Source organism: Conger conger, chromosome 3 (assembly GCF_963514075.1).
Source record: "Conger conger chromosome 3, fConCon1.1, whole genome shotgun sequence".
NCBI classification, from domain to species: Eukaryota; Metazoa; Chordata; class Actinopteri; order Anguilliformes; family Congridae; genus Conger; species Conger conger.
The window spans coordinates 75,992,674-76,017,598 of record NC_083762.1 but is presented as its reverse complement, the minus strand read 5'-3'; positions in this window follow the sequence as shown (position 1 = coordinate 76,017,598).

Genomic DNA, 24,925 nt, shown 5'->3' with positions numbered 1-24,925 from the left:
CCAACCCTGTTCCTGGAGATCTACCGTCCTGTAGATTTTCACTCCAACCCTAACAAAGCACACCTCATTCTACAGCTAAAGATCTGCATTGATCTGATAATTAGTTGAGTCAAGTGTGCCAAATTAGAGTTGGCATTAAAACTTACAGGATTTCCAGGAACAGGATTGGTCACCACTAACATAGATAATAAACCTCAGAAATACCATACACAACGTGTAGGCGTTAGTCAAATCACAGTCCTCAAGGTCGGAGAACTGCTAGTTTCCCACCCTCCCTTTACCTGGGAGTCAGGTGTGAAGCACTATCTGTTCAGTTAATTTCCCGGGAGAAAAGAAAACCAGGGCCAGATTTTGATTCGAGGGCTAGATTTCAGTATCCATGATTATTAGCAGTTGGTGACGACCAGCTAGAAAAGTTTTGAAATGTGTTCATTGAGTAATGTATCTTTGGGTAAATAGAAATTATCTTTATTTATTCCAAACATGTTGAGATACCTGAATAATGCATCATTGTAATTGCCTTGCTCACTCTTCAGTTATTCCCATGATCTGTAAATTATGATGATATGCTCCACACTGCATCCAAATACAGGAATAAATCATGATTGCATGAAGGAAATACAACTTCTCTGTGCACCGTGTATGTGTAGTTCCTGGTTCTGTGTGTGTGTGTGTGTGTGTGTGTGCATAGCTCCTGATTCTGTGTGTGTGTGTGTTTATATACTGTATGTGCATATATGTGATTAGGGAACTGTGCTTGCAACTGAAATGGGTAACACTTCCTTTGAAGGCTCCTACATAAGAGCTATATAACTCCTTCATAAGCACAACATAGCACTTTCATAAGCACTACATAAGAATTAATTATCACTTATGTCAATAACCACAAATAGGCATATGGTATGTTATGTGAACACTGATTTAGCAAGTGACATTGCCATGACATACCAAGTGAACTGACCAAGATCCTTATGTCAGTTATTGACATAAGCATATATGAATGTGCTATGCAGTGCCTATGAAAGATTTATACACTGTAGCTCTTATGTAGGAGCCTACAAATAAAATGTTGCTCTGAAATGCTGGGGGTTGATTTTGCTTTCCTGCTGGGGCACTGCTGTTGGGCCCTTGAGCGAGCTACTTAACCTGAATTTCCTCAGTAGAAATATCCAGCTTTATAAATAGAACTTGTAGCCTGTATTGATTTGAATAAGAGCGTCTACTAAGTGTCTAAGTGTTTTGTGTCTGCTGAGACGCAAAAAAAATATGAACGTTTCTGAATTTAGTCTAAGCTGATTATCAAGAAAGTTGTTGTTGGATGAGTCCCAAAATGGCTGCCGTTAAAAAAAAAGAGAAGAACGAAGCACATTAACTCGTTACGTCTGATAATCTCTCACTGCGTTATTGCCCGCTTGTCGCCCGATCGTTTGAGAACCGTTCAGAGTGATTTTGGAGTACGCTAAGGGAACTGCTGAGAGGGTGGGTTCGAACACTCACACGTGTTTGGTATTTGGGGGTTTGTGACGGAGAGAAAGGCCAGTCATCGGGGAGAATGATCCTGGCAGGCTCAGACCTACAGATGGTCCGCTCTCTCAGCCTCTTTCAGTGCTGGCACAGAGCGTGGCACATACAGGTCTTAAAATGGAGGATTAGGGAATTAATTGTTCAATGTTCTGGAGAGACATTAGGAAAGGATTACAGGAAAATTGGTTGTCAAAATAATATTTCCATCTGGGCTTGCATATGGACCGCAAAGGTAAATAAGGTCACAAATAGTTATATAATACAATAATGTTATGCACCTGCTATTGATTTTTAATGTGAGAACATGTGCACATTACAATACAACAAAAATATACAGTATATATGAATATACGATCCAATGATACAGCTTTGAAAGACTGGTCCTCCAAGGACAAGGGAGTTATGCCAAGATCTTAGATTATAATGCTAGGTTTAGTCTATTGTAGTTTAGTTTATTCTTCTGCATGGTTTTATGTTTCCTGCAGACTCACAGAAAAAAAAAAAACAGCACTGTGGAATAAATTGTGAGTGCCAAGCCAAGAAATTCAGAGAAGCAGAGGATGATTAACTGATTGAGCTGTGGCAAGAGCATTTTGGGTTTATATTATCCATCCGCAGACAGCTCACCGCCAGAGCAAACAGTGAAGGCACGGAGATTGGAACTAAATATCTTGGTAGCTTAATAGATACAGTACTGTTGTCCTTTGTATGTCCTGGTGTTATAGTAGAACACACCATTGGCCAGTTTCACCGACACAGACTGTCCAAGACAACACTCCATTTTGAATAGAAATTCTCCATACAGAACCATTACTCTATTGAATTTTACTGTGTTGAATTTCAGGGGGAAAATTAGCAGGAAATATTTGAGAGGAAGCCATTCCATTCAATTTCAGTTATTTAGTTGACACTTTTATCCAAAGAGACTTACAGTTGATTAGACTAAGCAGGGGCCAATTCCCCCCTGGAGAAATGTGGGGTTGAGGGCCCTGCTCAAGAGCCCAAAAGCTGCATGGATCTTATCGCGGCTACAACCGGGGCTTGAACCACCAACCTTCTGGGTCATGTACCTGAGACACTAGGCTACAGGCTGTCAGCAGAAAGGTTGCGATAGCAGAGGAAGCTGTGCTGGACGCTCAGAGGCAACAGTGGACGTTTGTGTGGCGAATAAAAGACAAATCGCAAACTTCACTCAAAAAGGCGGAACGGTGAAACAGAAGTCACGGTTTTCGTCAGGAAAACAAGAAAACTATTATATTTTGAGTCCAGCGGTACCATTACTTCTCTTGGCCAGCTCATTGATACTGCGGTTCAGATGAGAGGTCATGGGGCCAGTTTCATTGCCATTTTTTGATGTGGAAACAGAAATGAGTTTGGGCCTAGTCTAACCCCCTGTCACATTGCACTGGGTGCTTGCATTGTATGGAAGCACCCAGCCACCCTGGCATAACACGGTAAAAATGTAATGTATTCACTCAATTGAATTAAATACAATTTCATTGTAATTGTATAGCGCTTTTCACAAAAGGCTGTCCCAGGATGCTTTACAGAGTAACGGAAGGGAAGAAAAAATAGGAAACACCAAATAGCATATGAGGTAAACGACTCCTTGGTGGGAGAAATACCCTCAAACAGTGGCGAGTAAATGCTCCCTTAATGGGAAGATATCTCAAGATGAACCTGGCTACAGGGGGATGCCCATCCTCTACTGGCCTACACTGCAGGTTGCGATGTTAACAGTTTAGGTATTAAACTAGCAGGTAAAATGCCGGGTGCATTGATGCGGTTGTCTCTTTGTAGCAATAGCAGCAAGATGGAGTAGAAAATGCAGCAGCTTCAAGCTTTGAGCCGCCCATTCTGGCAAGGGATTTAGGTGCTGGAAAAGCAAAAAAAAATAAAAAAAATATGGAAATTGCTTTAAACAGCACATGACTAATAAATAATGGTCTGCAAATGCCAGATGTCTATCAACTGTCCCTGATGCAGTCTGATGAAAATATTCACATTTTCCTGTCTGCTAATTAGTCTCGCTCAAGCTCCCAGAAATGATGCCTTCGACAAAATGTATCATATACGGAGCCAACATATTTTGGGCAGCTTTGGTCACCTATATGGTATGCTGTCTCATGTTGCAGTCCAGGCATTTTTCTAAAAATCACATAAAAGGCATGCAATCTACCTAGTCAATCGCAAGGGTTGGGGACAGTGATACCTACTAATATATCATGTCTTTGTTAAAGACAGTATAGCATGTCTTTGTTCTTACAACTAAAAAGCAAAATGCATGTGAACAGGTTCCATGATAATTTATTGTACATGGGTGCCAATGTGAGAACAATATCTCACAGGGGCTGTCAAGTGGGCACCTTCCTTCTCAGGTGTTTAGTTGACTTAGGCAGACGACACCTCCAGAAGGCTGAACTGTGATTTATCGGTGGTTACAATTTCATTCCATGACTTTTCCCCCACCACAAAATACAAAAAATTGTCTTTATCTTAAGGTAAAGGTGGAAAAAGCAGGCACACAATGCTAAGAAACGAGGCATCGTAGTTTCTTGGCAATTGAATTGGCGTACTGGCCCTTTAATAAAGTGCGAGCGAGTGGCCTGAGATTGTTTGGATGTTTGGTTTGCGTGGAGGAGTTTTGGACTTAGGAAACAAGCAGTTCCTTGGATAATCGGAACCTGTATGGCTAACTGGCTATACTTCTATAGAGAAAATACTACTGTTGTTATCCCAAGAACTGATAATGTTCGAGTGCTGACGAAGGCGAAGTGGAAACGAATTCTGGAAAAAGAGGGAATTGGAATTTCTGAAAAGAGGAGAGAGACTCGACTGGAAGCATTTCTCCATCTTTCGAAGTTTCGGTCTGCATGTAACTTAGCTGACGTCAATATGCTAGTGAGTTGTAAATTAACAGAGTAGCGTCAGGTTAAATAATAGTCTCTTCACTAACGTGACTAATTTACTAAGGCAGCTGGAGTTTGGCACGCTGTTAAAACGTCTAATTTGCCTAGATAAGGCTAATTGTTTTTTTGGTAGCTAACGAGCAACTTTATTTTGGCACTGCATACATAGCTAGCTAGCTTTACACAGCAAAAGAAATGCTGTGAAACTACAAGAACTTTGTAACTGAGTTATTCGGATTTCTTGGCTTTTGTAGCCTATTGGCAGTCATCTCCAAAATATCTGTTTAATTGATCCGTCGCTAGCTAGCTAAGTGGCTAACTTGAGGCTAAAGATAAATGAAACAGTCGTCATTCCAAGATAACAAGCCAGGATCCTTTGTCAGTTTTGGGTAACTGTTAGCCGACTGAAATTACGTTAACCTGTTTTCGGCGTTGTTATGCCCACTTTAGCTGTCTGTCTAAATCAGTATTGCATTTGGTGCAACTTTAGTTAGCTACTTAGCTATTATATAAATTAGCTAACAGCTAGTGTGTTCGCGCGTTGGCTAGCTAACGCTAGCTAGGTACTTACCTGAGTAACAGGTTTATTTAGACTAACATTGGATAACAAGCTAGCTAACCCACAACTGACACCTGTTGATTCTGCTTCCTGGATCTAGACGTTTCATGTTAGCTAACTTAGACTAACGTAAGTTATTTGGTTAGCAGTGAGCCGGAATTGACCACTCCAGAGGCCACGGTAAATTAACAGTGCCTAGAAGGCGGTGGCTCTAGTTTTGTTAACAAATTTAGGGATAGGGAATAAATATTATTTTGGGATTAAAATTACGAAATGAAAGTGACTGTAACTTTCGGAAGAACTGGCGTAGTTGTCCCTTGCAAAGAAGGATGGACGGTTCGCGACCTCATCCAACAAGCGACGCAACGATACCGGAAAATTCTGGAACAGGTAAATCTACCTATCTTGTTATTAACTTGCTTTCGCAGAACATTCAGCCGGTCTGCGATTGTTTTTCTAACTTTGAAACTGGTAAACGATGTACAAAAATATAGCTGTGGGGAAAAATGACTTGTGCACCTGTGCCCGCACTGAGAACATTCCTAGTTTCCACCTAGCTGTTTGGACCATGTGACCACCCCAACCTGATTCAACAAACCGCCCCACTAAACTCAAGTTCGGTTGTCACTTAGCTAAACGTGTAAATGGAATATTCATATTCAGTATTTTCAAGCTTTGCACGGTGTTATGATTATTCTATGGCAGTGGATGTGGATTGTTGGTTTGTGTGGTCAGATTTATTGTCAACAACAACGCAATACTCAAATATCAAGGCTTTTCTGTTTTGTTGATACTGCCAATTCGTTGTTATGAAACTTTTGGCGCTTCTTTTTAAACTAGCTTACCTCGCTATTATTTAAACGACACCTTGTTTACAAGTACTCATCGTAGCTTTGCTACTGGCGTAATTGTTGTAATTATAAAATCCACTGCAATGTTATTGCTTCTGTTCTGACAAAACAAAATACCAAACGGAAAAAAAACTAAACTAAACCAGTCTACGCAGATTTACGGGCGACTGAAATAATGGGAAGTCACCCCTCCTTACACCTGTTGCTAGAACCTGAGCTCTGTATGTAATACAAGCCAGGACTGGTAACCAAGAGAGATGACAGGTTGAGATGGACACTTTTTTTGTTTGTTTGGAAAGCTCCAGCTGCAGAATTTTTTACATGGAGGGAAGTTGACTGGCAAGTTAAAAATGTCTCTTCAATGAGGACATTGCTGAACCCCTGAGACGGTCTCGAGTTGGGGACGATGCAGTTACCGTCTGCGGTGGGATGTGGTCCTGCGGATGCTTATGGTATCTCTAACACCTCTTTCTTAGCATTGGAGGCTCAGTGGACCGTCGCTTCGCCGCGAGAAGGTCATGGGTTCGAATCCTGGCCAGGCCCTTTCTGTGTGGAGTTTGTGTGGGTTTGCGTGGGTTTCCTCTGGGCACTATGGTTGCCTCCCACAATACAAAGGCATGCGGAATAGATTAGGCTACTTGGCGGGCATTCATTTCCGATAAGGGTTAATAGTAATAAATAGTTTCTCATTCACTTGTCGGAGTTGTAGACTGCCACCTATGACGTTGTGGTTTCTGACGTCATTGTATGTACACACCAGTATACGGAGCCTGGATCCATTCCAGCAAAATTAAATACAAACTGAGGAATACTCCACCCGTTTGATAACAAGGTGTGCAAGTACAGCTGCCTGTCATTCATGGGATCAAGCTCGAAAACAAATGTAAAAGGAACCCAACTTATTGTGCAACTGCCCTCTGGCAGCAGTAATCCTCCACCCTGTCCCCTACCAAGAACTTTGTTTGTCTATGTTATTTCCTAAAATATTGGCAGTGAACCAACACAAATAAAAAGGAGGACTGTTCTCTCTTCGCTGTACATTAATGACGGCAACCCAAGAACGTGGGAGGTCTCCCGACTGGACAGGCCAAGGTGTAGGACAGTGTGCATAAATGCAAACAAAACCCCCAGTGTAATGGCACATGGACTGCATTTATATAGCGCTTTTATCCAAAGTGCTTTAGAATTGATGCCTCTCATTCACACACACACACACACACGCCAACTGTGATGGGCTTTCATGCAAGGTAGCAATCAGCTCGTCAGGAGCAATTGGGGGTTAGGCGTCTTTGCTCAGGGACACTTCGACACACCCAGGGCGGGATCGAACTGGCAACCCTCAGACTGCCTGGGCAGCCGTGAGATACAGCCGAACGTGGGCAGGTTTGCACCGTTTACGCCGTACAGCTCTACGGGCCTCTAGCACGTCCAGTCACAAGGCGTTACATTTGCTTAATTTCCGATCCCATTATGCGTCGAGACAGAACAAAGACCCATCAAGCTCCCGCGGACCCTCGCAGTAGCACGTGCAGACACTTAATCTCATTTGGCCCTGTCCTGGAGGGCCGGGGACGGAGACGGGCGGCGTCTATTACGCGCGCCGCGTCTGACGTGCGAATAACTCACCGAGACGGCATTAGCGTTACCGGTTCCCGCGGGAACGGCGTCTCCGATCGGTGCGAGAGCCGCGTCCTCCTGACCTCTGCGCCGGGTGAGTGATGGACCCGCTGTGATATGAGGCTCTGAGTGGAGTCTGTCACTCGCAGGGGTCAGGGGTCAGGGGTCACGGCGGCTGGCGAATCCGCGAGCCCAGGAGTGATGGAACGGGCTGCAGCTGGCCTAGTCTGTCACGGCGCTAACACGGTCAGTTCGAAGGTTTCATAATGTTATTTTTGTGAGGATGATGAGAGATTCTGCCCTGGTGCTTTGCCAATTGCCCAAAATTCACAGGGGTGACATTAGCTGAGGAGGTAAGGGCAGTTGTCTGGCAGTCGGAAAGGTTGCAGGTTCGATCCCCTGCCCTGGCTGTGTCGAAGTGTCTCTGAGCAAAGATACCTAACCCCAGATTGCCCCTGATGAGGTGTGTGTGTGTGTGTGTGTGTGTGTGTGTGTGTGTGTGTGTGTGTGTGTGAGAGAGTGAGAGAGAGTGAGAGAGAGTGAGAGAGAGTGAGAGAGAGTGAGAGAGAGTGAGAGAGAGTGAGAGAGAGTGTGAGAGTGTGAGAGTGAGAGAGTGAGAGAGTGAGAGAGTGAGAGAGTGAGAGAGTGAGAGAGTGAGAGAATGGGTGATTCTGAGGCATGAGTTATAAGGCGCTTTGGGGAAAAAGTGCTATATAAATGCAGTTCATTTCACAGATGAAATGGAGATTGTTCAAAACATCAGTGCTGGTTGCCACGTTTCTGAAACAGAGTGGCTTTCTTCAACAATAAGACTGTAGTTACAGAACCGAGGCTGGTTCCCGAGAGCCGGGTTTATTTAATAAAGGATATCCTCGGGAATATTGAAAGCAGAGAAATGTGACTCACGATTTTAATGGGCTGTGTTTAGTGTTGGTTCACTCATGCGCGATGCTGAAATCAAGTTCAAATGTTACACGAACGTTTACGGGCACGGGAACCATAATGTTGCCCTTTGAATTGAAACAACAAACGGAGACAACGGAGAAATCATTTAAATGATGGAAACAAAACCAGTCACAAGCCAGCTTGTCCTAGAGACACCTTTTAATGTGCCTCCATCGCAACCATGACCCTCTAGAGAGTGCTGAAAGAGATTTGTGCCAACATAATATTGTATCCACTGGCCAACCTCAGTTCAAGGGGACTGGTGTTGATGTGTTGGTGTTGCTGTGATTTGATACCCTCTTCACACAAACGGGATTATTCCTTTAAGGTGTAAGATGACAAATATGTGGTTAGAATGTCCTTAAAGACACCACGAAACAGACGTACTAGCGTCCGCGTTATGGCACATACCTTAGTGAAACAAATCGTTTTGGGGGAATTTTTGAAGCTCACACACTGCACGCACTCATTGATATTGATTGGAGGGGGATGGAAAACAGTGAATTGTGTGTGTGCGCTTTCTCAGAGAATGTTTTGGATTCATTCTCATTAACTGTGTTCCTAATGGTGTGTGCAGACCGTTCCTTTAACAGGCTAGCCTCAAACCATAGGGCATTATGGGATATCTCTGCTCTCCAGCTTGTGCTTGGCTACGGTTCTGTTCATTCATGGATTTAGCTGGGTAACTGCGCTGAGCAAAACCCGGAAACCCTCCCACTTTACGTTATTATTGGCATTTGGCAGACGCTCTTATCCAGAGCGACGTACAGTTGATTAGACTAAGCAGGAGACAATCCTCCCCTGGAGCAATGCAGGGTTAAGGGCCTTGCTCAAGGGCCCAACGGCTGTGCAGATCTTATTGTGGCTACACCGGGGTTAGAACCACCGACCTTGCGTGTCCCAGTCCTTTACCTTAACCACTACGCTACAGGCCCCCTGTACTCTTATCACAGCCTGTTCTGTACTGCCTGTGCGCTCTTGTGATGGATGTCACCAAAACGATTCCAGTTTTGTCTGATAATATCCTGACATTTATTAATGTAGTACAATAACACTTACCTTGTCTGTTTGACAAATGCGGTATCAGCACTAATGTTCATTTTGCCTTCAGGGCCAGTTATACAGACACAGATCAAGCCTAGTCAAACCAAAGACCTAAATTCAATATTGAATGGCGATTCTCCATGCAAAACTCAATTTAGTCCAGGACTAAACTTAATCTGTGTCAGTGAAACCAGCCCCATACACACTCAAAGAGCCTGAAAAGTTGATGCTGGGGCGGTACCCTCTTGGTACATAAAATTGTACCCCTGGCCAGCAATAATTCATTTAATAATAACCTTTTTTTAGCATGGAAAACAAGAGAATATTACTATACCATTCTTCGTGTCGCTCTGGGATAAACCTGCCGAATGTAAATAAAAGTCTGAGCTGCGTTTGTGCCTCCGTTTGCCGTTGGATCGAGTTCTCCCCCCCCCCCCCCCCCCACCCCACGCCGGCCCTGTGGTCTGGGAGACATTGTTTTCCGGCGCGTGATGTCAGAGCCGGCTGCTGTTGTGTGTCTGCGGGGCGGGGACCCGGGCTGGCGGTGCGGGGTTGCGTGTGACAGCCGCGATGCTATCGGCCGTATCTCCCCGCGCAGGTGGAGCGGGGAGGGGCCCGGTGTTCAGCGCGGCCGCGTCGGCTCCCAGAATCCTCGGGCAGCGCTATTGTGGGTTTGTTTAGTATTCCTGACAGGGCCCCGTTATCGGCCTCCCCGCGGGACCGTGGGGCGGGGGTGTAGAGGCGTATGCTGCAGGATGGATGGCCCCCCGTTTCGCGCCGCGCGGGGCCCATTGGCGCTCTGCTCAGGCCCACGCTCCAGGCTGGGCTGAGGAATAAGTCATCTGAGCGACAGGAGAGGAAATCACACCCCCCCCCCCTACTGCTGCTGCTGAGCGCTCAATCTGAGCTCTGCTACACACACACTCACTCACACTCACACTCACACACACTCACACACACACACACACACACTCACACACACACACACACACACACACACACACACACTCACACACACACACACACACACTCTCTCTCACACACACACACACACACTCACTCACACACACACACACACACACACACACACACACACACACTCTCACACACACACACTCACACTCACACTCACACTCACTCACACTCACACACACACACACACACACACACACACTCAAACACGCATATACGCACGCATGCACGCACGCACGCACGCACACACACACACACACACACACACGCACACACACAGACTTATCCCTGTCTTTTTGACAGTGCTAATGAAGGATCGGCACCGCTGCTGAAGCAGAATGATGAATATAATCTGTGCTTCGTGAAGCCCAGCCTGGCTGTGTCTCTGACGACTTGACAGGTTTGACATCATATTGCTGTTCTCGCCACACAACATTATTGTAGAAACAGGAAACCGGAGTTCATGTTTCTCGCAGTGGTGTGATTGACAGCTATGGAATTACATGTAGATAGTGACTGGCCGCAGGCTTAATCTCGGCGAGAGTTTAAAAGAATAAAATGGCTCCTCTTGGGTCAGAGTTCGAAGAACAGTTTAAGGTACTGAAGGTGTGCTTAAGGTGTGGCTGTTGACTTTGTTGATAGTTTGGTCGCATATGGAATGTGGCCATGTTTTTCTTTAGCATGTCCCAGCGACATGCATTAATTATACATAGAGCATGTATGCCACCGATTTTAAGTTAATCTGCAGTGAATATGTGTGGCGGTTTTCAGTGCCTGAAGCGGGGTGGCGGGGATTAGTCATTTAATTCTCCTTAACTCGAAATAAAGTTCAAAGGCCTGTTATTTCTTTTCTTTTTTTTATTCTCACATCTGAAGTTGAGCGCGGCGACGCCGGTCAGAAAGCGCACCCGGAACGTGTCACAGTGGACATCTGTGATGTCACGGTCACAGTGAACGTGTCACAGTGGGGAAGGTTCAGCGATCTGTGATGTCACAGTCACAGTGATGTCACGTTCCGGTCGGCTGCTGGTGAAACGGGATACGTCACGGTCCGTCCAGGCCCGTGTGCTCGTAAGCCTGTTTTACGCCCTTCCAGAGGACTTCTGAAACGGCACGGGGGGGGGGGGGGGCCCATTTTACAGTCATGGGTCAAGTGGGAGACAGGAGAGGGGTGGATAACGGACGGGACCGTCTAACGCGCCTTTATCGGGGGTGTCTAAGTCCCAGTCCCGGAGGGCCGCGGGGTCTGTTGCCGTTCGGCGTGTTTTAGCAAAAGTGATTGATTTGAATCATTGATTGGGCTAGAGAGTCCATACGCCTTGTTCTCAATGCCTGAGTTGGCTGCTGATTGAAAGGAAACCCCTAATACCTGCAGACACTGCGGCCCTCCAGGACTGGAGTTGGACACCCCTGGGGGTATATCACGGAGCAGGATTACTGGGTTAGTCCACAGAGTAAAACACAGAACCCTTCCAAAATTGGAACACGGGACTGAAGTCAAAATTATTACCATTTATGGCCCCCCACCCCGTATAAATTGCTCCTATGAGAGAGTGTTTCAGTAAAATACCCAGGTAGCCTACATAATGGGTTTAAAAAAACAAAACAAAAAGAAAACTGCCATTTCTGCCTGCTACGCAGTGATTCTCAATGGAGACGCTTTGCGTTGCTTTTTTGGCTGAGCCTGAGGTACTTTCCTTCCCTCAGTGAAGGGAAACGGACAAGGAATGGAATAGCAACAGATCAGCAAACCAACCCGCTCAGTAACATGGATGCGGATAGACTCGATAAAAAATATGTTATATTAAAAACCTGCTTGCGAAGAGGTGTGTACACGTCGTCTGTGATTGGCTGAGCTGAACCCGCTGGCTGACCTGCTGTTTGCGGTGCTGGGGGCAGGGGCTGCCTTCGGTCCGGGCATCACTGAGGGGAACGAGAGTAGCCTCCTGACTTTTCTCCAATCACCTCCCGTTGGGTTTTTCGGGTGAGGAGGTGTCTGGTGTGAGCGTGTGAGTTGGAGGGAACCGGGACCCACGAGTCCCTCTGCCCCAGGCCTGCAACAGACCACCCGCCCCCGCCTCGCCCCCCTATCGCCCCTGCATCGCCCCCGCATCGCCCCCCTGTTGTCCCTCATCGCCCCCTATCGCCCCCGCGCCCTGCTGCAGGTGAAACACTTTGTGAGGCAGAGCTGCTGTTGCGCCCCCTAAGCGGTCCCGCCGGCCTGATTAAGGCCCTTCCGCTCCCCTGTGCCACCTGCGCCAGAGTATCGAATTATCGGTGTTTCGACTTCGAGGAAAGTTCACCTCATCCCGCCTGCGTTAATTTAATACAGGCCTCTGTATGCGCACTGCAGAAGCAAGCGAGTGTAGAATCAGCTATTTTCTTTTTTTTTAATATATATATACCTTCAGGCACCGTACAGTATACGATTAGGTTCTTATGGGCCTGTCTGTAGACCCTTATTTATGCATTTGTCCACCAGTCGATATATATTTTATGGACAGATGATTCATTTTTTAGTTTAACAGGAATTCATGCATTATTCCATGGAGTTTTTCAACACCTTAATTCAGAGCTTACCGCTGTGGTGAACACAGGGAAATGTTGACCAGGCCTATGTTACATTACATTACAGGCGTTTGGCAGACGCTCTTATCCAGAGCAACATACAACAAAGTGCAAAGTGCATACCCATAACCAGGCCACAAGTGCGCTGAAAGACCCTAGAGGGAAGTACAGTTTCAAGTGCTAGAAGTGACCACATAGATAAGTTAACTTGGGTCTCCATGTATTAATCTGATGAGAACAAACCAAACAAAAAAAAAAAAAAGCAACAATATGTGCGCTAGGCTATAGCAGCCTACGGTGTTGATATGTCGGCCTGCTGAAGTCCTCCCCGCACTCCGTAGCCTGCCCGGCCCTTATCATGAGTACACACGCGCTTTATGACTTTTAACTACAGCCATTGATGTAGGCCTACAGACACTGGGTGGGGAGCTTAGCGAGACCCGTAATGCCGGCTGTGGCGCGGTTTGCGTTGGCTATGCTTCGCACCCGCCCTGGCCCTGGTCTCTGTCCTCGCGGACAGGCTGAAGTGCGAGCTCCGTGTCGCGGCTCGAAACGACGGCGTTTTTGTAAAGCCCTGTCATCTCTCAGACGTGAGCACGGAGACGGAGCCGGGCTGCTAATTACCGGCTTTTCCCCTTCTCTCTCTCTGAAGTCTCGCAAGCTCGCCTGCTTTGGCTTTTTTTTTGTCATGGTAATCTTGCACTTTTCTTGCCGCGGTGTAATTATGCTTATAATGTGTTTCGTGGATTAAAGTGCAATAAGCGGCGGCCCTTTTTATTTATTTATTTTTAAATTGCAAAACGGCGCGCTAATCTTCAGTACTTCAGTGTGGTAGGGCGCCTCTTGGGTTTCCCAGCAGCGTCGCGTTCGCAGAAGAATGACATCACTTGAAAAAGAGCGCTAACGCTCCGATTTGACGGGGGATTTTCTCTCTAAACGTGGAACGCATTAGGCGACACAAAAACTCTTCCTTTGTTTTGTTTAAAATGTTCAACGCGGCGAGCAGAAGTGGGCTGTGTTAGACCCTGTAGGTTTTGTGCTGTGAGTTAGATGCGTGGAGTTTTCCCGCACGGAAGGGATAATTCCTCTGTCGTAAATGACTACTGCGGGGGTCTGGTTCAGAATGCTGCTCATGTTTTGGATATAAGCTCCTTCTTTGGTAACTTAGTCACCGCAAATTTTGCGCATTTATATAGGAGTAAAAGTGGTAACACTTCAACTTGAACCACTCGCCGTAAGGCTTACATAACACTGTCATGCACATGACATAGCAGCTGTCACAAGATGGCATAACGCATGATGTCAGATTATGTCAAAATGACATGCTTTTATTGGTAAATAGTATGATCGTCACATCTCATTCAATTTACTAATAAAAGTATGGCCAGTTTATATCGTTTGACATAACCTGACATCGTCGGTTATGCCATCCTGCTCCAGCTGCGTCGCGCGTATGGCAGTGTTATGTCGCGCGTATGGCAGTGTTATGTCGCGCGTATGGCAGTGTTATGTCGCGCGTATGACAGTGTTATGTCGCGCGTACGACGGCGTTATGTCGCGCGTACGACGGCGTTATGTCGCGCGTACGACGAGGGGGTTCAATAAAGTGTCACCGTAAAAGCCGTGGATTTGAAAGCTCCTTTTAGTTCCCTTCTTCGGTAGCCTGATCAGCCGTCTCAAATACACATTTGTATTGAAATGATGGCTGTTGGCGTGAAGGCTTTCAGTTCCTACTGTAGACAATGTCTGTACTTGTTCTAGCAAATGAAAACATGTGTATTTCGAGCTAGAATGGCTGAATACTGACTAACAAGAAATCCCTGCTAAATCCAGCCGTGAAAATGTAAGAATTGCATGAAATTGCTTGAACCGTGCGGGAGAATAATGAATATTTTAGATATATATTTTTTTGCTTCCACTATTTATTATTCCCTGTCAGATATCTGTGTTCATTACTGGACACTCCGTTACTGATTTGATATTGATTCTGTTGATTTCCAATTGATTTGCGCTGTAGAATGACGAGATGCGGATCCTAACTCCTCCTGAATTCTAAACCCTAAAGCTAGAACCAGAACCGCACCTTATGGGCCACATAACGTTACATTACGTTATTGACGTTTGGTAGACGCTCTTATTCAGAGCGACGTACAACAAAGTGCATACCCATAACCAGGGATAAGTGTGCTGAAAGACCCTAGAGGGAAGTAAGATTTCATGTGCTAAGAGTACACCAAAGATACGGACTAGGGCCTGTTTGATTAATCTGACAGTGGATTATATCTAAAACTGTTTATATACAGCACAACACAATAGAATGATATATACTTAAACAGATTACATAGCCAAAGAAAACAACATCCACAATGCTCTTACTGATGAGTGTTCATTATTTTATGAATACAAAAAATCTATGATAATCTTTTTTGAACAAACTTGTCTCAACACAAAGATACTGTAAACACTTAAAACTTTTAGCAAACAAAGTGCTCCAAGTTTCTCTCTTTAATTCCTTACTCTCTCGAGTTGATTGCCTCTCATTTTGTGAAGAAGAAAAAAATAAATAAAAAGATTGCTCCGCCCCCCAGTCCTCTCTGATAGGCCGGTTCCCCGAACCGGGACACCTTATTGGCCCTTTTTGTTCAGCCGTGTTCCTGGCTCCTTCGGCCGTGAGTCATGCTCTCAGTTCCCCTGGCGCACGCTCTGGCTCCGACTCTCGTGCAGGAAGTGCGCTGATTGGCTCGGCGCCCCGGCCCCTTGCGGTTGGCATAGCGACCTGAGGCCGGAGGGGAGGAAGTAGTTGGGAGTGATTAAGGAAGTAATCCGCGTGTTGGAGTAAGGGGGGGGCAGAAAAAAACCTGGTAATTACAAAGATAAATGCAGGGGGGCTGTTTTTTCATTACGCTCAGGACGCGGGGCTGTCGCAGGAAACGCTGAGCCCGGGTGCCCGGAACCGGCCGACGCGGCACAACCGGTGGCGCCCAGCCAGAAAATACACAATTAAAACGAGGCGTGTTAAGAGACGACCTAGAAGCCGCAAATACCCCACCCCACCAGCGTGTCTGAGGGTTTGTTTGTGAGGAGAGAGGAATGCGTGCCGGGTTGGGAGCCAAGCTCTGCTGGTGGTGCTGTTCTGGAGCCCAGCGATGGGGCGGGGGGAGGCTTGGGCTCTCTATGCTGCTAGGAAACGGGCCCCAGACCAGGGCTCTGCCCTGCTCCCGTTTTAGGAGCGGTCGCTGCGTGCTAACTGGGGAAAATAATTTCGGAGCGCACCTACTAATTGGGATGGAGCAGTGTGCCTGGTTGTGGGTGTGCGCTTTGCACTTTGTTGTACGTGGCTCTGGATAAGAGCGTCTGCCAAATGCCTGTAATGTAATGTGTGCTCCGATATTTCAACTTAACAACATGGGTCCTCCCTGGGAAAAAATGTTAACACTAGGGCCCTGCATACTGCAGCTTATCATAAGTTGCCACCTGGAGATCCATGCATCTATGCAGTCGTTATTGTATTGATGTGTTTTAATATGGTCATAGGCTATTAAAAAAAGAAAAGAAAATAAAGAAGAAAAAATGAATATCAACAGTTAAAATGTAAAATTCGACCGTCACATTTTGTATTTCCTGAGAGCTGCCGTTTTAAGTGCGCATGTAGCGTACGGCGATGAAAACTCCTGCACTTTCACGCTTCTCTGCTTAATTATTGTGTGGGACCTCATTGAATTTCAAAAGCTTTTGTATTTTTGTTCTTGGCTGGTTTCCTGATGTTATTTTTGCTGTTCACATTGAACTGTTGCACCTGGCGATGTTCTCCTCAGTGCTGTCTGATTTCACATCCCCGCGTGTATTCGGATACTGGATCGTCACCCCTATATTGGGATGTCATGTCATTTGGCAGACGCTTTTATTCAAAACTCTTTTATTACAGTTCATTTAGACTAAGCAGGAGGCAATCGGCTGTGCGGATCTTATTGTGGCTACACCGGGGATCGAACCGCCGACCTTGCGGGTCCCAGTCATGTACCTTAACCACGACGCTACAGGCCACCCCGGATATATCGGCAGACCCAGTTGGAGTGAAGGGTTTGGCCTAATCCTGGACTTCTCCGGTATAAATCTCCCAGCATCTCCGCTCTACTCAGGCATTGTGCTTTTTAATGCAAGCACAAATATTTCCTTTCTTTACAAACACAGATTGACGAGTTTGGCGATGTCCGAAATCAATCGGACCGACTGTTTGTTTTGTGTCGACCGGTATGATCGTTGGGACTTCCTCCCTTTGATTGTGTTTTTTTTAATTTATTATGCCTTTCTGTGCTGTGTTTTATTTGTGTTATGGCCTGCTGGCCAGGGCTCCTGTGAAATAGAGATTTTTATCTGAATGGAACCGGCCTGGACACATGAAGGAGAAATAAATCTGAGCGGTGTAATCTTTGCGTGTAATCACCAGAGGAGGAGAAGTGTTGATTGAGGCCAGGCCTGTGTTTGTGTGAAAGGCTTTTAAGACGGAGCTCTTGTACCTGTAAGATGTGGGATGACTAGAGTGCCCCCTACAGATAAACCTGCAGGACTGGAGTTAAACCTGCAGACACTGCGGCCCTCCAGGACTGGAGTTAAACCTGCAGACACTGCGGCCCACAGACACTGCGGCCCTCCAGGACTGGAGTTAAACCTGCAGACACTGCGGCCCTCCAGGACTGGAGTTAAACCTGCAGACACTGCGGCCCTCCAGGACTGGAGTTAAACCTGCAGACACTGCGGCCCTCCAGGACTGGAGTTAAACCTGCAGACACTGCGGCCCTCCAGGACTGGAGTTAAACCTGCAGACACTGCGGCCCTCCAGGACTGGAGTTAAACCTGCAGACACTGCGGCCCTCCAGGACTGGAGTTAAACCTGCAGACACTGCGGCCCTTCAGGACTGGAGTCTGACACCGCTGGTGTAATGGATCAATCCGAACACATCAATGGCACATCATGGCTACCTATAGTGCCGGAATCCAATTCAAGGACCCCCCCCAGCCAGGTTTGCTATTGCAGTGGGTTGGTTGACTGTGGACCGCCCGGGTCGAAAACCCAAACCTTTTCCCCGTCTCTCGTTAATGTCTGAGCCCCGGCAAGCGGAGCGGTATTCCGAGATCCCCTCCGATCCCCCTCTCAGTCGCCCGTCTCATTGAAGCCTGGATCAATGGAGCGCCGCCCGACCCATTTCCCGTTTAATCACTTTGGGTTTGCCTAACAAAGAATTCCAATACCGCCCCATCGGTTTCGGGTAATTGGATTTCGGCCCCGTTCAGCCGGGTCCTTTGTCGGCTGTGGGGGATGGCCTCCCCTGGTTTCCGACGCCCTCTAAATCACACCCCTTGACTCAGCAGAGTGACTCCGCAGCGTATGCGCGGGAAATGAAACCGTTGTTTCTGCGCTGAATAAGCAGGACGCCGGGAAATTAATTTCGGACGGAATGCTGGGAGACGGTAAGTCCGTAATCCGATGATTCAGCACGTCGGCGGAGTTCTGTGCTTTTTTTCCCCGGGCCTGGAAGGCCGGCGGCATCGCTGCTGTTGAAGCACAGTGCGGCACGCGATTCAGTGCCTGGGGTACAGGCCTGCTGGAGGTCATTTTGGTTTAGTTGCCTGGCCCCATTGTGCAGGCAGCACGGATGGTGCAGTGGGTAGCACTGCCGCCTCACAGCAAGGAGGTCCTGGGTTCGAATCTCCGTCGGCCGGGGCCTCTCTGTGCGTAGTTTGCATGTTCTCCCCGTGTGTGTGTGTGCGTGGGTTTCCTCCGGGTACTCCGGTTTCCCCCCCCAGTCCAAAGACGTGCAGGTTAGGCTGATTGGAGAGTCTAAATTGCCCGTAGGTATGAGTGTGTGAGTGAATGGTGTGTGTGCCCTGCGATGGACTGGCGACCTGTCCAGGGTGTATTCCTGCCTTTCGCCCAATGTATGCTGGGATAGGCTCCAGCCCCCCGCGACCCTGTTCAGGATAAGCGGGTTCAGATAATGGATGGATGGATGGATGGATGCCAGGCCCAATTGTGCGCACTAGGATTTGGGCCGCTCTTCTTCTGTGGTGCCGCTAAGTCTAAGGGGAAATCACTCTGCCGCGGCATTTCCCTGATTGATGGTCTTGCAGTCGGAAGTAGTGCACATATCGCTTTATTGACTGGACTGACTTGACACCCATGACCTGTGACCTTCTCATGGTCATGACTAGAAGCCAAGTTTATGGTCGTGCTTAGCGGTTAGCTGTAAGCGTTGTTAGTGCTAGGATAGCTTGTATATTAAACGGATATCTTGACGGTATGTTCGCGGTTAGCAGTGCTAGTGCTGGACTAGCTTGTACGTTACGCAGCTATCTTTACAGTATGTTAGCAGTTAGCATTGTTAGTGCTAGATACGGTATGCTAGCTGTTAGCTTGGTTAGCGGTGGGAGAGCTTGTACATTAGCAGTGTTACCTATGCTAGCCTTATCGTGCCGCCCTTGGTGAGTAAGTGCTGAAGAATTCTGAAGCTTAATCACCTGTCTGCGTTTCCACTTTTCATTGTGTTATCGGTGTCACTCATATTAGTGTCAGTCCGTTGGCAGTTAGTGTTGTATAAACACATTATGTTAACTGTCAGAGGTATAAAAATAGCCAACTTATCAAGGTTGTCGGGTAGCTGTAGAATATCTTCAATGTCCCTTGCTGTCACGGTGAAAGGCGTAACAAAGAAATTGTACACAAACCAAAGCGTATCATTTGTCATACCCTTTTAAAATGACAACCTACCCATCTTGTGGAACTGAACAGTCAATAACCCCCCCCCCAAAAAAAAAACTGAAGATTGTTGTGGCCGTGCAGTGGGGTTGCCCAGCTGCTTGAAATGGATTTGCTGACCGAAGAAATGACAGCAGAACCTCATTGAGCTGTCAGTTCTGCTGTCTGTCCTCTGTACACCTGTGTGGGGCGATCAGCTGTGAAGATTGGGTGAAAAGGGAGGTGGTGGGGGGGCCGGGGGGGCCGGGGGCGATTGCTGTCAGCGGAATCCTGGATCCTGCTTCTTCACAATCAGTCCGGGTAGTGGATCAGGTACCGGACTGAGATCCGGAAAGGTTGGTGGTTCAAGCCCCGGTGTAGCCCTCGTACGATCCACACAGCTGTCGGGCCCTTGAGCAAGGCCCTTAACCCCCCACGTTGCTCCAGTGGGTGTTTGCACTGTGGCTGCCCACTGCTCCTAAGTAGCTAGGTTGGCTCAAATGCAGAGGACAAACTTACCCCTCCCTTCTGAAAGCTGTTTAGCCAGAGAGTCACAGAAACTTCCGGACCGAAATCTTCTCCCGGCTGTACTTGCCCGGCTGTTCTGGAGATTAAAACCTGACTGGCTGTGTGTGTCTGCCGATGTTGGAAATGCTTGTGAAAAACTGCTGGCCTTCCTCAGACTGGGGATGGCGGCCTGTAGTGTAGTGGTTAAGGTACATGACTGGGACACGCAAGGTCGGCGGTTCGATCCCCGGTGTAGCCACAATAAGATCCGCACAGCCGTTGGGCCCTTGAGCAAGGCCCTTAACCCTGCATTGCTCCAGGGGAGAATTGTCTCCTGCTTAGTCTAATCAACTGTACGTCGCTCTGGATAAGAGAGTCTGCCAAATGCCAATAATGTAATGTAATGTAATGGGGGTATGGCAGCAAGCACTCACAGTAGAAGGAAGAACCAGGATTGTAGGTGCTCCATTTAGTTCTGCTGCTTGGTGATCACCCAGGCTATTTAGCTGACGGCATCTTTCTCTGGCATAGAAACATAGCAGAGGTCTGAAGTGGGTTGGAAGTGATGTAAATGGTAAATGGTTGGCATTTATATAGCGCTTTTATCCAAAGAGCTGTGCAATTGATGCTTCTCCATTCACCCATTCACACACACACTCACGCACCAACGGTGATTGACAGCCATGCAAGGCACCGACCAGCTCGTCAGCAATTGGGGGGTTAGGTGTCTTGCTCAGGTCAAACCCGGATGCGTGCTGCAGTGTGTAAAGGGTATTGATTGGAGGGGAGCGGAAAATTGTCAGACATTTGATCGACATTCTGGTGAAACACGATGATGTGAAACCTAAACTCAAATCGCTTTCCAGGAAGTGGACGGAAAAGTGCTGCTCTGACTTTTGTTTCACGTCGTTTTTAGCGTTCGTTGCAGTCGAGTTTAATCTGAAGATGCAGGTATAAACTCGTAGAATAAAACGGAACATGCAAAACGGATAATATAGTAGTGTACTATTGAGACCATTGGCATAACATCGACTTACTGTGTCCTGCATTAATCTTGCGCATGTTGCCAATAAAACTTTGCTCTGTTTGAATCTAGTTTATGTAGATGTCATCTGAGACATTGATTAAGTTCCATTTGGTTGGATTTCTGGCACCAATCAGCAAGATGGTGGCCACTTTGACAGGTCCTTGCTTGTTATTAACAAACGGGGAAAAAAAATCTGATGTGACATATGCCAAATTCTTGCCAATTAGCTACAAATGTACAAGTCTGTTCTGTTACAGTTGATTCGGTTTCTGTTTGCCTCATTTGGTTCTGTATGCTTACATGCCGAACCCTTGCAAATGAAAGGTGCGGATAGCACTGCATAGAATTTCATTTGATTTCGTCCATTGCTATTGTGGGGGGGGGGGGAATAAAATAAAAAGATATTGTGAAAACACAAATAATTATTTGTCCTTTGTGTACATGGGCAATGATGCACTGACAGGATGTTGTTTTTGACTGCTCAAATTAAATAAAAGTCATTATGACTCAAATTATTTGCTAAAGTTGCATTCCGATTTAATGAGAAGTTGCTCATTTCAGATGTTTGGCTAATTGAAATTGCCCTCAAATGTAGCAGTAATGCCAAGAGTTTTTTAAAATAAATGTGCCAGTTCAGTGTAGACTGCTGAAATTCATTTCTGTTTGTAATATGCATGGTTCCAGAAGGATATTCAACGTAAATGTGTTTATAATTATTTTTTATTTATTATAAATACTGGATATTCCATGAATAAAATGTGTCTGAATCAGTCCAGTACTCAATCTGGCTATCGGTGAAATAACTCAATCTGGCTATCTGTCAAATATCTCAATCTGGCCATCTGTCAAATATCTCAATCTGGTTATCGGTCAAATACCTCAATCTGGCTATCCGTTAAATACCTCAATCTGGCTATCCGTTAAATATCTCAATCTGGCTATCCGTCAGATATCTCAATCTGACTGTCCGTCAGATATCTCAATCCGACTATCCGTTAAATATATCCGTCAAATATCTGAATCTGGCTTTCCGTCAAGTATCTCAATCTGGCTATCGGTCCAATATCTCATTGTAGTGTTTCCATTCCTGCCGTGTGTGGTCTGAAATGCTCTTCCTCCAGGCTCATTTACGGCCTGCATTAGATCTGGGCGCTGCCCTGAGAAAATAAATAAATAAATAAATAAAAACAAAAAATAATTCATTTCAGCCATTTTGTGGCTATTAGCAAAGTAGCAATCTGGCACCACGCGGGCGCCACATCCTCTCTGTGTAACACGGTGGGGAAGAAATGACTTTTATTGAGTTCATTTCAAAGGAAAATGACGAGTCCTCTTTCTCCCCGTCGCAGCTGGGGAGGTCTGGGGCCGCGTGTTCCCGTAATGTATGCGGCGGTAACCATTATCACCGCCGTCGTCATCATCATCATCATCATCATTATTGCTGTTACATTTGTGCGGATGGCGATGACATTAGGTTGGGTAATGGGCCTTTGACATCTTTAACAGAGAGCGGGATGGGGAGGGCGTCCTGCTGCTAGTCTCCGTCTTCAGCTCATTATCACCACTGCCCTCCGTCAGCCTGGCTGTGGACTCCTGACCCCGCCCCCAGCGCTCATGGCCCCGCCCCCAGTGCTCATGGCCCCGCCCCCAGTGCTCATGGTCCCGCCCCCAGTGCACATGACTCCGCCCCCAGCAAACATGACCCCGCCCCCAGCCATTATGACCCCACCTACCACAAACATGACCCAGCACTCCTGACCAGTGTGTGTGTGTGTGTGTGTGTGTGTGCGTATGCGTGCGTCTCTGTGTGCATGTGTGTGTGTGTGTGTGAGAGAGTGTGAGAGTGTGAGAGAGTGTGAGAGTGTGAGAGTGTGAGAGAGTGAGAGAGTGAGAGAGTGAGAGAGTGAGAGAGTGAGAGAGTGAGAGAGTGAGAGAGTGAGAGTGTGAGAGTGTGAGAGTGTGTGAGAGTGTGTGAGAGTGTGTGAGAGTGTGTGAGAGTGTGTGAGAGTGTGTGAGAGTGTGTGAGAGTGTGTGAGAGTGTGTGAGAGAGTGTGAGAGAGTGTGAGAGAGTGTGCGCGCGTACTTCTTCCTGCCCTGCACACTCAGGTCTTCTGGGTAGAGGCTCTGGGGCTGTTTGGTAAGGCGGACATCGCGACACGCCGTAAGTGGATAATGCGTGACCTGTGATGCGTGTCAGCCGGGGCGGATCACGGGCAGATATGCAGATTACCTGTCAGGGCTGCTTAGGCTGCCTCCATGCAGCACTATAGGTCGGCTTTCGCCTGCAGATTTGCCAGTAGATTATGTTTGGCAGTTCATTTGAGCATAATGCGCTAGATTGGCTAACTTAATATACTGATTAGAACTTGATTCATGTGCTTAAGAGCCTGGAATTAGAAGTAAATCACTCCCAAGCGCGGCCGACGCGCCCTACGGGAGGGCCTGGTCGTCACCGCGTCGGAGCCCAGGGTTCGAACGCAAGGCCCCGTGGGCTCCCCGTCCGCTGGATCTCCCGCGCTTCCAGTCATTTACCTTAACCACTACGCCACAGCAGGGCAGCCTGTAGCGTAGCGGTTAAGGTCTGTAGCGTAGTGGTTAAGGTCTGTAGCGTAGCGGTTAAGGTCTGTAGCGTAGCGGTTAAGGTCTGTAGTGTCATGGTTAAGGTCTGTAGCGTAGTGGTTAAGGTCTATAGCGTAGTGGTGAAGGTAAAGGACTGGGACACGCAAGGTCGGTGGTTCCAATCCCGGTGTAGCCACAATAAGATCCGCACAGCCGTCGGGCCCTTGAGCAAGGCCCTTAACCCTGCATTGCTCCAGGCGGAAGGATTGTCTCCTGCTTAATCAACTGTACGTCGCTCTGGATAAGAGCGTCTGCCAAATGCCATGAATGTAATGTAATGTAATGGAGCCCAGGGTTTGAATGCAAGGCCCCGTGGATCTCCCACGCTCACGAGGAGAGGCAGCCGGGGCGTGTTAATATTTGCGGAGTGAATGAAACGGCGTTGCGGGCTGGTGTGCGCGCGGGGAGCCGCTGTCCGTGCGGCGGGTGAACGCGGGCGCCGTGGCCGTGGTGGGGTTACCGCGGCGACGCTCTCCCTGTGGTCCCCGCGCCACGGAGCCCTGTGAGGCGGGCGCTCCTTTTATTTTAATAAACACTGGCATTTTATAAAACGCTAAAACGGCTGGAATTTACCGTCGGCACCTGCGTCTAAAGGACAGGGATAAACGCAGACGGCTGCGGTGGTCCGTGGAGAGGGAGGGACTCTGGTGTTTTATCCACTGCCAGCTGAGAGAGGGAGGGAGGGAAAGAGGGAAAGAGGGAGGGAGGGAGGGAGGGAGGGAGGGAAGGAGGGAAAGAGGGAAGGAGGGAAGGAGGGAAGGAAGGAGGGAGGGAAGGAGGGAAGGAGGGAAGGAAGGAGGGAGGGAAGGAAGGAGGGAGGGAAAGAGGGAGGGAGGGAGGAAGGGAAAGAGGGAGGGAGGGAAAGAGGGAGAGGGAGGTAAAAGGAGGGAGAGGGTGGGAGAGAGAGAGACGGGGATGGAGGGGGAGGGTTTGAACACACCTTTATAATAACACCACAATAAAATGGCACAAGGCACAGAAACCCATCAACTTCCACAAATCACAAGAAAAGAGGAGGAAAAAGGAAGAGAAGGGGAGAAGAGAGAGAAT